The 13,349-nt window shown below is 39.8% G+C and overlaps 2 pseudogenes; one reads left to right on the top strand and one right to left on the bottom strand.

Moving 5' to 3' along the window:
• Nucleotides 1-2,008: 2,008 nt before the first annotated feature.
• Nucleotides 2,009-11,299, bottom strand: LOC113184387 (cytochrome c oxidase subunit 7C, mitochondrial pseudogene; annotated as a pseudogene).
• A 597-nt stretch (nt 11,300-11,896) lies between these two features.
• On the top strand, nt 11,897-12,634 carry LOC113184386 (transcription initiation factor IIB pseudogene; annotated as a pseudogene).
• The last annotated feature ends 715 nt before the right edge of the window (nt 12,635-13,349 follow it).

The following is a 13,349-nucleotide window of genomic DNA, read 5'->3' on the forward strand; positions in this document are numbered from 1 at the left end:
TACCAAGAAAGAGGAAAGGCAAAAAGCTAGCAGTAAGATGTGTGCCTACTGAATCTGCCCCTTCTGTCGGGGAAGAAATAGTTTTCCTGGACTTAAGTCGTACATGCTATACATAGGAAACTGGGAGACCCAGATTTACTCTGTTCTATACTTGTCCTGGCAAGTTCTGGGTTGTTAGTAAGAAATATGGAAAAGGGTAATACCAGGCGGCCAGGGAGGAGGTTCTTAGTAATATCTGCCAAAATGGATAAAATAGGAAAACCAGAAATATTCTTTCTTGCTGGGCACCATAGAACACACCTGTAATCCCAGTGGCACAGGAGGCTAAGGTAAGAGGATTGTGAGTTCAAAGCCAGCCTCAGTGACATAGCAAGACGCTGTCTCAAAATAAAAAGTAAAGATAAAAATGGTGGCAGAGGGCCTGGGGTATGGCTCAGTGGTTAAAGGCACCTGGGTTCATTCCCTGGTACAAAAAAAAAAAAAAGAATACAACAACAACAACAACAAAAAAAGTCTTTCTTAAATTATGAAAACTCTCCTAGTCTTAGGATATAATTGAAGATGTATATACCCTCATTTAATTTTATGATGGGAGGTAAAGCCACCCAACCTGCTGGGGGAAAAAAATGTGTTTAAATTATTAAAAGAGTTCTAGACTGGAAATAAGAACTTCTTTTGTGTGTGTGTGTTTTCTTCTTGTTGTTTTTTAATTAATTTTTTATTCTAATTTGTTATATATGACAGCAGAATGCATTACAATTCACATTACACATATAGAACACAATTTTTCATATCTCTGGTTGTGCACAAAGCATAGTCACATCATTTTGTGTCTTAGGGTATTTATTGTACTTAGGGTAATGATGTCTATCTCATTCCACTGTCTTTTCTACCCCCATATCCCTCCCTTCCCCTCCCACCCTTTGCTCTATCTAGAGTTCATCTAATCCTCCCATGCTTCCCTCCCAACCCTATTATGAATCAGCATCCTTATATCAGAGAAAACATTTGGCATCTGGTTTTTTGGGATTGGCTAACTTCACTTGGCATTATACTCTCTAACTCCATCCATTTTCCTGCAAATGCCATGATTTTATTCTTTTTTAATGCTGAATAATATTCCATTATGTATATATACCACATTTTCTTTATCCATTCATCTACTGAAGGGCATCTTGTTTGCTTCCACAGTTTAGCTATTTTGAATTATGCTGCTATAAACATTGATGTGGCTATGTCCCTGTAGTGTGCTGTTTTTAAGTCCTTTGGGTATAGACTGAGGATAGCGGGTCAAATGGTGCTTCCATTCCCAGGTTTCCAAGGAATCTCCATATTGCTTCGACTGGAAATAAGACCTTCTTAGCAAAGAACATTAACAAACTTGATCAGCAATAAATATTCCTTAGATAAGAATCCCATCCTACAGAAAGAAACATTTAGAATTGTACATGAGGGTATATATACAAGGATCTTCAATGCAGCACTGTTTGGGAAAGTTAAAAGTTGAAAATGACCATATCTATTTATTTATGTATCAGACACACACACATATATAGACACATCCATAAGCTGGGAAGTCTAAGCAAGTGTTTAAGAATAAGAATGTCTGACATGAAAAATGTTTCAAAATTTCTTCAGTAGGGGCTGGGATTGTGGCTTAGTAGCAGAGCGCTTACCTTGCACCTGTGAGGCACCAGTTTCATCCTCAGCACCACATAAAAATAAATAAACAAAATAAAGATATTGTGTCCATGAATAACTAAGAAAAATTTAAGAAAATCTTCAGTAATAAACAGAGAATAAAAGAGTAGGCAGGGCTGGTGGAGGTTGGCAGGAAATGGGGAGATGTTGATCAGGAGGTACAATCTTTTTATTTTTTTCATGTCATTAGTTTATTTACAAACATATCCAGTTTTGCTATGAATCGAAGAGTTTGATGCAATTTTCAAAGAGATTGTACCTGATAAAGCAGTCTTTATATCTGTTAAATGGATCAATTAAAACATAGTTATTTCTTAAGCAGTTGGTATCTGACTATAAAGATAGATGCAGCAAATCCTGATCCAATGTGTAAGGTTATCACAATCAGTAAGCACCACTTGTTTTACACTGAAAATGGCAATTCTTCCTGAATTGCCACTAGTAGTGACTCTGAAGGACTATAGAGGTCGTGAACCCCCAGATGCTCTGCCCCAACAGAAGGTACAGTCTTGTAGTTACTCAATGAATAAGCTCTGGAGACCTAATGTACAGCATGGTAATTATAGTTAATAATCATGTCTTGTATAAAGCTGCAAAATAAAATTAAAATACTTGTTCACTCCTCAGTCAAAAAAAAAAAAAACAGCTTTGTTTTGATTTATTAACTCTGTCCCAAGTGTCATTCATTATTTTTGATCCACCATCAGTTTCAAGCTCACTGGGCAGGTAGTAGTAAATTAAACACCATCATTTTCTTAAAATCACTTTTAATTATTGTTATGCTGAAAAAGCAAGGCATGATACAAGACAAACTGTGGAGAGGCAATTGAGGAGGGGGAATCTTAATTGTTAATACACATACTTTTTTATTTTCTTTTTTTTTAAAGAGAGAGTGAGAGAGGAGAGAGAGAGAGATAATTTTTAATATTTATTTTCTAGTTCTCGGCGGACACAACATCTTTGTTTGTATGTGGTGCCGAGGATCGAACCCGGGCCGCATGCATGCCAGGCAAGCGCGCTACCACCTGAGCCACATCCCCAGCCCAATACACATACTTTTTTAAAAAATATTTTATTTTTTAGTTACAGATGGGTACAGTAACTGCTATTTTATTTATTTTTATGTGGTGCTGAAGATCAAAACTGGTAGCTCATAAGTGTGAGGCAAGTGCTCTACCACTGAGCTACAATCCCAGCCCCCTAGACATACTTTTGTATATTATAATTTTTGTGAACATTTAATTAAATAAGACAACAACAAAGGAAAACATGAGCTAAAATCAAGAGGATATATCCAATTAGGTGACTTTTCCTAACTAATCTAAATCCCCAAACCTCAACCCAGACTGGAAATATCTCTCTGGGCACACAGTTAACAACCCCCTTATAGCTAAGAAAAACAAATGACTAAGGCACAATTTGGCTGAAGTTCCCTCTTAGGAAAGCCAGTCAATCAGCCTTTTGAACTTGACCTTCTCAATCCCAGAAAGAGAAGTGGGGGTCAAGCCAAGTCATGCATCCCAGCAAGGTGAGCTTGACCTCTGTTGCCAGCCACCTTAACAGGACGCAGGGACAGGCAAGAGCAGAGAGGAGCAGAGGGCCCAGGTTCTTGAGTCTAGAGCAATCATGAACAGGGATAGGAACAAATAAAAGCCTGGCCAAGAAAGGCAAAGACTTCAGATCTTGGCTTCCATTCACACAGGACACTCCTGCCACCTCCACCATCACCAACGAATGTGGGGACATTTGATGACTTCTTTTTCCTTACAGTAGAGGAGAAGCAATATGAGCAGTTTAAAGCCAAATTGAAGGAGAAGGGAAACATTGGATAGAATCTGTACTTCTCTTCCTACTTCCCTAAAATATGACGCTATTAGGACGGTGGGTGAATGCTGGGAGTAAGGGACAGCCCCACCCAAGTCCACGCTCACCCGTCTACCACTATTGCATTCCTGCCTGGGGATAATACATGTGGTCTAATTTACTTCTCCCCCGTCATTAACTATTCCACATTCTTTTTTTTTTTTTTTCATTTATTGTTCTTGCACTGGGAGAAGTATTAAGACAAGAAAGAGGGCCTTGAGGAAGGATGTTGGAGAGAATTAAGAGTTGAGAAATTTATTTATTTTTATGTGGTGTTGAGGATCGAACCCAGGGCCTTGCACATGCTAGGCAAGCGCTCTACCACTGAGACACAACCCCAGCCCTGTTTTTCTGATTTATTTTCTCATTGCAACAGACCTCACCTTGGGGTAACTTTCCCCTTACCTCAAGAATTTTCATCCCCTCCAATGGAGTGGGGAGGAGAGAATGGCTAGTTAGGTTATCTAGTCAGGCTTCCCAACCGCCTTTCGAGCAGGTATGTACACATTTTGCCCCCAAACGACTCACTCCCAGCCTTCCCAATATGTTTATGACTTTAACAGTAGAAACCAAGTCAGGGCACTGTCAAGGCTGACACTGACTGGATGCATGTGCTCAGGGAGAAAGGACACAGGGGATAATCCTGGAAAACTGGGGCCCACACCTGTTCAAAAATCATAAAACAGTGCTCATTGGGATAAGTCACTGGCACACTCAAAAGAGAAGGAGCACAGAAGTCTCTCTCAGCATTAGGACTTAACCATTCGAATCACTGAATCATAGACAGCCAAAGGGATCCTAGAGATCAATATCCAGAGGACCACCGCTCAGGTCTCACCCTTCCCTGGAACCCATCCCACAGATGAGAACATGGAGGCTCCTCACCTTGGCCTTCAGACTTCTGAATTGCTTGACTTCCTCTGAGCAAGTCCACAGTTATATCCATTATTTAGGGGTCAATGATCCCTTACACACCTCAGTAAAGTTTCCAAATCTGGTTCCTAGGAACCATCAGTACAGTGAATAAAACTGCGAGGCACTACATCACTTTGTTTATTGCTTTTTTCACAGCTCATACTGGCATCTGTTCAGCCCAGGGTTATTTAAGACCTAATGTTCATCGCCCTGGAGTGTACAGCAAAATAAATGGGGTCTCAGCTAATTAAATGCTGGCGAAAAGCTGAGGTATCTGAAAAAATCTCAAAATCCATCCACTGGCCTGTCCTAGAGCCAAGAACTGCTGCTGTTATATGACACAATAAAAGAGATGCTATGTAAATTTTAAATATTTTATTGAACATAAATAATTAGAATATCCAGCCATTTTCTAAGGCAGAAATATCTAACAGCTAGTGTGCAGAAAGCATTGCAGATGTTCACAAACTACAGAAGTGTCAATTTGCTTTTAAGTTCCTTTTAAGCAATTTTTTACTCTAAAGAAGTGAACATTTATAACTGTGAATAAATCGTTTGTGGTTTGGGCAAATGTTTAGGAATATTCAATAAAGCATTCATATAAATATTCAGTTATGGAGATAATTTGATTTAAATAGATGGTACATTCAATAAATAAACATTGTTCAACATGAATAAACATTTTAAACAACCAGCAAGCATCAAAACCCAGCTGATGTTTCATGCAAATCTTTGGAAAACATTTTATTTAGCAGTTCTTATGTACACTACACATTGTTGATGATTCTTTCATGCTCCTTATTATAAGCAGCATTTGCATGAAAACAGCACCTTTTCTTAAGAGAATTCATCTCTATACAGCACCACCGTTTTATTACAATTTTTCCTTCTTTACAGCCTTTTACGGTGTGACATTATGGTGCCCAAGGATCTAGAACTTCCAGGGCTCAGACACTCCACCATTTACAACCTGTTCCCAGGGCCAGTATAATCTTCTTTAGCCTCAACGTCATCATCTTCGAAATGGCAACCATAATACTCTCCCGACAAGAATGAGGGTTAAATAAGATGACATGAATAAAGTTCTCAGAAAACTTTCTACAAACACATCGGTTGTTATCACTTTACATGATTTCGAATAAAATGAACATGCCATCTGAATCATTTAAATTAGACTTGGGCATCCATTGTTTTAGCCTGTAACTACTTTCACACCCTGTCATGGGGATTTATATTGGATTCCTATTCTTGAGAATAATTTGGCTACAGCTATTGAAATTGGAAATACACATTTCCTTTGATCCAGCAACTGTGCTCCTGGGGATTTACCTATCACTAGCTAGTTGACAAGCATGTTCCTAGATCAGTGTCCCAGGATGTTCACTCCTGCATTTTTGTAATAGAAAATAAAAGGACAAGCCAGGCACGGTGGCATATGCCTATAATCCCAGCGGCTTCAGAGGCTGAGACAGAAGAATTACGAGTTCAAAGCCAGCCTCAGCAACTTCGAGGCACTAAGCAACTCAGTGAGACCCTGTCTCTAAATAAAATACAAAATAGGGCTGGGGATGTGGCTCAGTGGTCAAGTGTCCCTGAGTTCAACCCCCAGTACCCAAAAAAAAAGAAAAGAAAAGAAAAGAAAGAAAAAAAGAAGAATAAAAAGAAAAGAAAAGGACAACTTAAATGTTCATCAATAAATGCTTAAGTAAATTACCATACACTTCCATTTATGGAACTTGTCACAATAGGAATTTTACCCTTATTTGTTTGGTTACTGGATTATTATCATAGTTTTTCTTTGTGAGGAAAGAATACTTGTCCCCTTCCTAAAAATGCCCTTGTGGATGGAGGGAGCCTGGATAGTGACACACCACAGGCCCCTCTCAGCCCCTTATGCATACAAGCCAAGGAAGTATAGAACTTACGTGATCTGTAAATTGAAGAAGAACAACTGGAGATACTTAGCTCAGCAAGCTCTTTTTACCTCTTGGGAGAAAGCAGCCCACAGGGTTCAGGAGCTCTTCCCTCCTTGCAATATCTTCACCAGGCTGTTCCCCATCTTCACTGTGGGGAAGTCCACTATGATCAACCTTGCCTGTGGCTGAGTGGGTACAGCTGCCCAGCTCTGGACATGGGCATTAAGTCCATCTGGTTTGAACATGGCTGTGTGTTTGAAAGTAGCCTTTAGCAATGATAAAGGTAATAATGGTCTCCATCTGCCTATCATTCCTTTTATATTTCAATTTGATCAGAACTTGGACAAGGAAAGGGATGCTTTTGAGGGGCCTCATGAAGGCGACCATATGCCCCACAAACATAAATTCCTTGAAGATAAGAATTATGTCTGTCTTGCTCACCAGTGTATCCCCAGAATGGACCCTAAGCTCCCAAATTGAATAAATGAATCATGCAAATAGTGTCATATAAATCATACATAATGTGTCTGTGTGTGGTGACATAAATGTGATTTCCTTTAGAGAAAGAGAGTAGAACAGAAGGTGGCCTTTTCAATGTGAACCTACAAGAACAGTTTGGATTTCTAACCATATTAATAGTGTTAGTTATTCAATAGTTAGAGACTAGCTATATAAAGTTACCTACCAGGAAGCATAAACAGTTTTGTGTTTTCCTTTATACTTTCTGTATAAACATTTTAAGAGAAATCCTCATTAGAAAGAAAAGGTAGGGGGGCTGGGGATGTGGCTCAAGCGGTAGCGCGCTCACCTGGCATGTGTGCGGCCCGGGTTCGATCCTCAGCACCACATACAAACAACGATGTTGTGTCCGACAATAACTAAAAAATAAATATTAAAAAAAAATTTTTTAAAAAAGAAAGAAAAGGTAGGGGAAAAAAAAGAAAGAAAGAAAAGGTAGGCAGGAAGACCTATGGCAAGTCCTTTAAGTCCTTTTGTAGAATGAGTAATCACTCATAAGTCAGGGTTCTTGGTCAAAAGAAAAAAAAAATTCTGGCTTCTTTGAACAGAAGAGGAATTCATCTGAAGGCATTAAACAGCTCACAAAGTAGATGGGGAGGCTGGGAGCCATCAAAAACTGGGCAGGGTGCAAGGCAGCCCTGAACACTAGCAGCATGGTGCCCCAGGAAATTAGCATGGTGACCACACCACCCAGACATTGCCATAGACATTGCTACTTAGTCACACAGCCTTAACTCTCTGACACACCTCATAACCTCAAGGTTCAAAGTTCAGGACAGGGGACTGGGGCTGTAGCTCAGCTGTGGAGTGTTTGCCTGGCAAGTGAGGAGCTGGATTTGGTCCTCAGTGACACATAAAAATAAAGATATTGTGTCCTTCTATAACTGAAAAAAAATATTTTAAAAAAAAAGTTCAGGACAGAAGCAGTCAGTCAACCCAGATGAGGACACCTGCCCAAGCAGAGGTTTTGGCCTTGGGTAGGATAACGGACACCTCACTCTTTACTCCCTGCAACAGAAGGGTAGATAGTTTGGGTACAGATGCTGGCAGGGATGTGGGTTTGGATGGTGGGGTGGTAGAGGAATCCCTGATCACTTGCTTCTCTTTTCTCAATGGATTATGACAAACAATTATCAGCTGAGGAACAAGTGAGAAACAATATTAGAGATTTGAAAAAAGACAAAGTATGAAATAGTACTTCTGAAGGGTGGTGTTTCCGTTATCTACTGCTATATAATAAATCACCCCAAAATAGTAACTTGGAAAAGTAACAATAATTTCTTTTGCCCATGAATCTGGGGGTCAAGTGTGCCCCAGCTAGGTAGCTTTCACTCAGGGTCCCTCATAAGACTGCACTCGGATGGTAGATGGGGCTGGGGTCATCCTGCAAGGTTATTCACACACAAGTCTGGTTCCTGGGATGAGAAGATAATCCTTAGAGATATCTTGATTTCTGTTTATTTTTATTTATTTAAATTTTTGTGTGTGGGCTGGGGATGTGGCTCAAGCGGTAGCGCGCTCGCCTGGCATGCGTGCGGCCCGGGGTTTGATCCTTAGCACCACATACAAAACAAAGATGTTGTGTCCGCCGAAAACTGAAAAATAAATATTAAAATTAAATAAATAAATAAATTTGTGTGTGTGTGTGTATATATATATATATATATGTATATATAAATTTATCTGTATGCATGTATACACACATACACACATGCATGCATATTTGTATAAGCTATATATAGTCACATAGCCTTAACTCTCTGACATACCTCATAACCTCAAGGTTCGTATTTAGCTTATACAAATATGCATGCATGTGTGTATGTGTGTATACATGCATACAGATAAATAACTTTTGTTTGTATAGCAGTGTGTGTGTGTGTGTGTGTGTGTGTGTGTAATCACATAGCAGCTGAAGGTTCCCAGCATCCCAAGAGAAACCAGTAGAATCTTCATGGCCTTTTCTAAACTGGCCTCAGAATTCATGTGGTGTCCATTCTATTTGTGTTCTACCCATAGAAGACTAGAAGGTCCCATCCAGATTCAAGGGAAGGGAATGTAGACCCTATCACTTAACTGAGAAATGTTAGAGAATTTACAGAGAGATTGATAAATAAATAAAGCATAAGGCTCCATTGGAGGTTCACTGGGGATAAATGGTCATGCATTAGAGAAACCAGTTGGCAGAGTTCTGTTTTTGTCCATTGATTTGGGGCTGCCTGAGTCCACATCCAGGAGGGATGACAGCCAATTGACCATGGATTCATCCCTTCCTCTGGCCTCTATGAGGAGGTAAGCACTAAGAGGGCAGGACCCTTGTCAGTCTGATTGGTGGCTAAATCTTGGAGATTAGAGCTGGGTCCCCTATAAAGGGGTCCCTTGATATATCTGTGTTCTGGTTGAACCTGGCTCTTTTCCACAGCTTTGGTTCCAGCTGTTCTTTCCGATCAGGATGCCTTCCTGCCTCCCTGTCACCAACTTCTGTGTAAGACTTTGCACAGATCACTTTATTACTTAGAGCTTTAGTTTTCACACCTATAAAATGAAGCTTTTTATGTTTTTTTATGTTTATTTTTTAGGTGTAGATGGACACAACACAATGCCTTTATTTTTATGTGGTGCTGAGGATCGAACCTGGGTCCCGCCCGTGCTAGGCGAGCAAGCTACCGCTGAGCCACAATCCCAGCCCCTTTTTATGATCTTTAAGTTCTCTTTTGGGCATAAAAATCATACCCTGCTATCTTATCCCACTCATTTGATGATTTTCAACAAGAATGCCAAAATGTGTCAGCTCAGATGAAGACACTAGCAACAGTGCCCCCAGGTTTTTACCTCTAGATTGATCCACTTAAGACGCAGCCTCTGGAAACACATTGAATCTAAAAGCAAAGTCCCCTACACCCAATAAATCTTTGTTGGATTTGAGCATGAGACCATAGAAAGAGAAGTATTGATGGTGGAGCTGTAAAGTACCTAAACAAAGACAGATTTAGCCCATTCTTTGCCCTCTTGGGTGTTCACATCCTTTCTTAGCCATCACCCAGCCCAGTCAGATGAATATATCTCTTTTTATCTTTCCACATACATCAACCCCTTTCTTTCCTGAATCATTTTTGTTGTTTTTCTCTGAACCTTCCCCACTTTGTCTCTGCCTTACCAATGCTTAATGTCAGGGCCGTCCACAGGGTAAGAGGTGGGGGGCCGAGGACTGCAGCAATGGAGGAGTCAGGGCAATAGAAACAAATAACATTTAGTAAGGCAGCAACATTCACTGTGTCCCATAGGCTGCAGCACACCCTGGAGTCAGATGCACAGAGGTGGAAACTGCCTGTGAGTTGAATTGGGGGACTGAAGTAAGGTCACCTGCTCAAAATGGCTAGCTGGGGTTCAAAGGCCAGCTCCATCACTAACTAAATATGTGTGTGAGACCTTGAGTATGTTATTCCCTAATCATTTCATTCCTTGGTCTCTTCCTCTAAAAAGTGAGAATGAAGCCAGGTATGGTGGCTAATGCCTGTAATCCTATCAATTTGGGAGACTGAGGCAGGAGGATTACAGGTTCAGGGCCAGCCTCGGCAACTTAGCAAGACCTTCAGCAATTTAGTGAGACCCTGTCTCAAAATAAAAGAGTTAAGAAAACTTGTGCTGTAAATGGATAATAATGAGTGTAATACATTCCACTATTGTCATGTATGTATGTAAATGAATAAATATAAAAAGGACTGGGACTATAATACACAATAAAAACAAAATGTGAAAGAAAAAAACATCTTTTTTTAAAAAAATTTAAAGGATGATAGTACATAGGGTCATTGTGAGGATTAAAGGAAATAAAACATATAAGTGCTTTGAATAATACTTAGCACTCAATAAATAGAATGTATTATCCATCTTCTATGATGCCTGAAATTCTAGCACTATTCCTTGGGATTAAGGTGGGAGAACTGGCCTTGCATATTCCAAGTCCAATTGTACTCCTGCCTTATTCTGCATAAATGAGATTCCTAGCTGGACTCTGGTAACTAACCCTACCTTAATAATCCACCCATTGTCCAATTATTCTACTATCAACTCCATCCCTTTGGTCTCCTTGTGACTAAAGTCCAGCTCCTAAAATGAATGGAGTTCTGCCAGATCTGGAGTAGCTATTCAAAAATGCTATTTTTTTTATTATTGGTCATTCAAAACATTACATAGTTCTTAATACATCATATTACACGGTTTTCAAAAATGCTATTTGATTGGCTGGCCAGTTACCTTCTACTGGTCTTCTTGATGCTGCCCTGGAATGGTGCTCCCTGTGCATCCTCATCTGTGCCCTCTTCACCTGGACTCAGTGTCAGCTTTTTCACTGCCCACATCTGAGTGCTCCTGTCATCCTCCATGAACAGAGAGGTCCAAAACATCAGCCAAAACACTACTTGCTTCTATCCTCTCAGCTGATTAAACAAGATCACTAGGAATTCTTCTCCAGAAAACACATTCCATAATTCCCCTGCTATAAAACTCTGCCTCTGCAGGGTCAGACAAGGATCCTGGGTTGGGTACACTTCTTAACATGTACCTAGCTTCCTCCACTTTCTGCCCAGCCCTCTATAGCTCTCCATCAGTGTTCAAAAGAGAACTCTCTCACTCTGCCCTAGTACCCAGAGTGCTGGCAGAGTGCAAAACAGTTGGGATTATGACAGAAGGGATCAGGCTTCCTAGACCAAAGAGTTCAGAATTAGAGGGGAGTGTAACATAAGGCTGGAAAATTAGGATGGGACCTGATAAAGGAGGGTTGAAGGAGACAGGCGTGTCTAGACTAGAGACTGGCATGATAAAGGCAGTGTCTTTCAGGAGGGGACCCCAGCCCAGGTACACTTGTTTGGGGATGAGAAGAATTCAGAGGTGATAAGACCAATGAAGGGCAGCCCAGACCCCTCTGAAAGTCAACAGAGATCATAATTTCTTCCTGTTTTCAACACAACAGTTTTGTGATGATGGTGTCTACCAGTCTTTCTGATTTTCCTCCAAGATTTGTATGTCCAAGCCATTCAGTTGCATTTTTAGTAGAGGACGACTGAGCTGGCAAAATGATCTGTCCTGAAGGTGACCTGGTTGTTGGTGATCAGGTTACTTTTGTGGACTCTGAATGGAGACCTTTCAGTAATGACAAAGCAACAAAAAGATCCATCTCAAGTTGGAGATTCTCAGAATCCTCTTTTGAGTGACAGATATGTCTACCATGATTGGCAAAGGTACAAGATCTGCATGTCTGGATGAGTTTGGCGATTTTAAGTACCAGAATCCAGGTACAGTGAGTAGTTCTGAGAAAGCAGCAATTAATTCATTCAAGGAAATCACTACAATAGCAGAAACAATCAACCTCCTTCAAAACACACTTGATCAAACAAATTATTTATTCAAGCAAGTTATGAACAAAAGAACTCCTGAAGAATTAATAACGCCATAGCTTCTGCTTGCCTTTATACTGCAGAAGACAAAAAAGGGTTCCTAGAACTTTCAAAGCAAGTACAGATGGCAGCTATAATAAGGCTGTGGAATTTGGTCTTGATTCTTGGAGGAATCTGACCTCTGCAGCTGCAACAGCTATTTACATGACCTCACAGGTGTCGGCCAAGAAGAGGACCCAAAATGAAACTGGAGATGTTGCCGGTGTTGCTGATGTCACAATCAGACCATCTTACAGCTATCCTCAAACCCCAGACTTCAATTAGACAGCCCAGTGGATCAACTACCACGTCTATAAATTTAAGCAGCTAATGTCAAACCCATGTACATAGAACTTTGCCTATTGACATAGCTTATACAAAATGCTGGGCTGAGCCTGTACTGAGGAAAAAAGACATGGTGCCCATTCCAAAGCTAAATATTATTGCTTGGCATTCTATGTGCATACACTAGTGAAACATTTATAATGATTTAAATGTCTTACTGATTTGCTTTCTTTTGAAGTGATCTAGAAAACTATTTTGGAAGGTATTTGAAATGAGGTGATTCTTTTTTTTTAAAATGTTTTGTTTTAGTTGTAATTGGACACAATACCTTTATTTTATTTTTATGTGGTGCTGGGGATTGAACCCAGCGCCCCGCATGTGCTAGGCGATCGCTCTACCTCTGATATACAATCCCAGCCCCTGATGTGATTCTTGAATAAAACATTTTTCCAAATCAAAGTTTTTGTTATGATTTCATGTTATATCTAATTTATAATACACAATTACAACATACATCATTGCAAATAATACACCTGATAGAGGTCCTTTTTTCCATTATTTTCATATATATATTAATATATGTTATATATATATATGTTTTAAATTTTTTAATAAAGTCATTGAAATAGCAAAAAAAGCAAAAGAAAAGGTAGACCTTTTGTCCAGAAAAAAATATTAAGTAATTTGCATAATATTTCAGTAATATTTCAGGACT

This window comes from Urocitellus parryii, chromosome 6 (genome assembly GCF_045843805.1).
Source record: "Urocitellus parryii isolate mUroPar1 chromosome 6, mUroPar1.hap1, whole genome shotgun sequence".
NCBI lineage: Eukaryota > Metazoa > Chordata > Mammalia > Rodentia > Sciuridae > Urocitellus > Urocitellus parryii.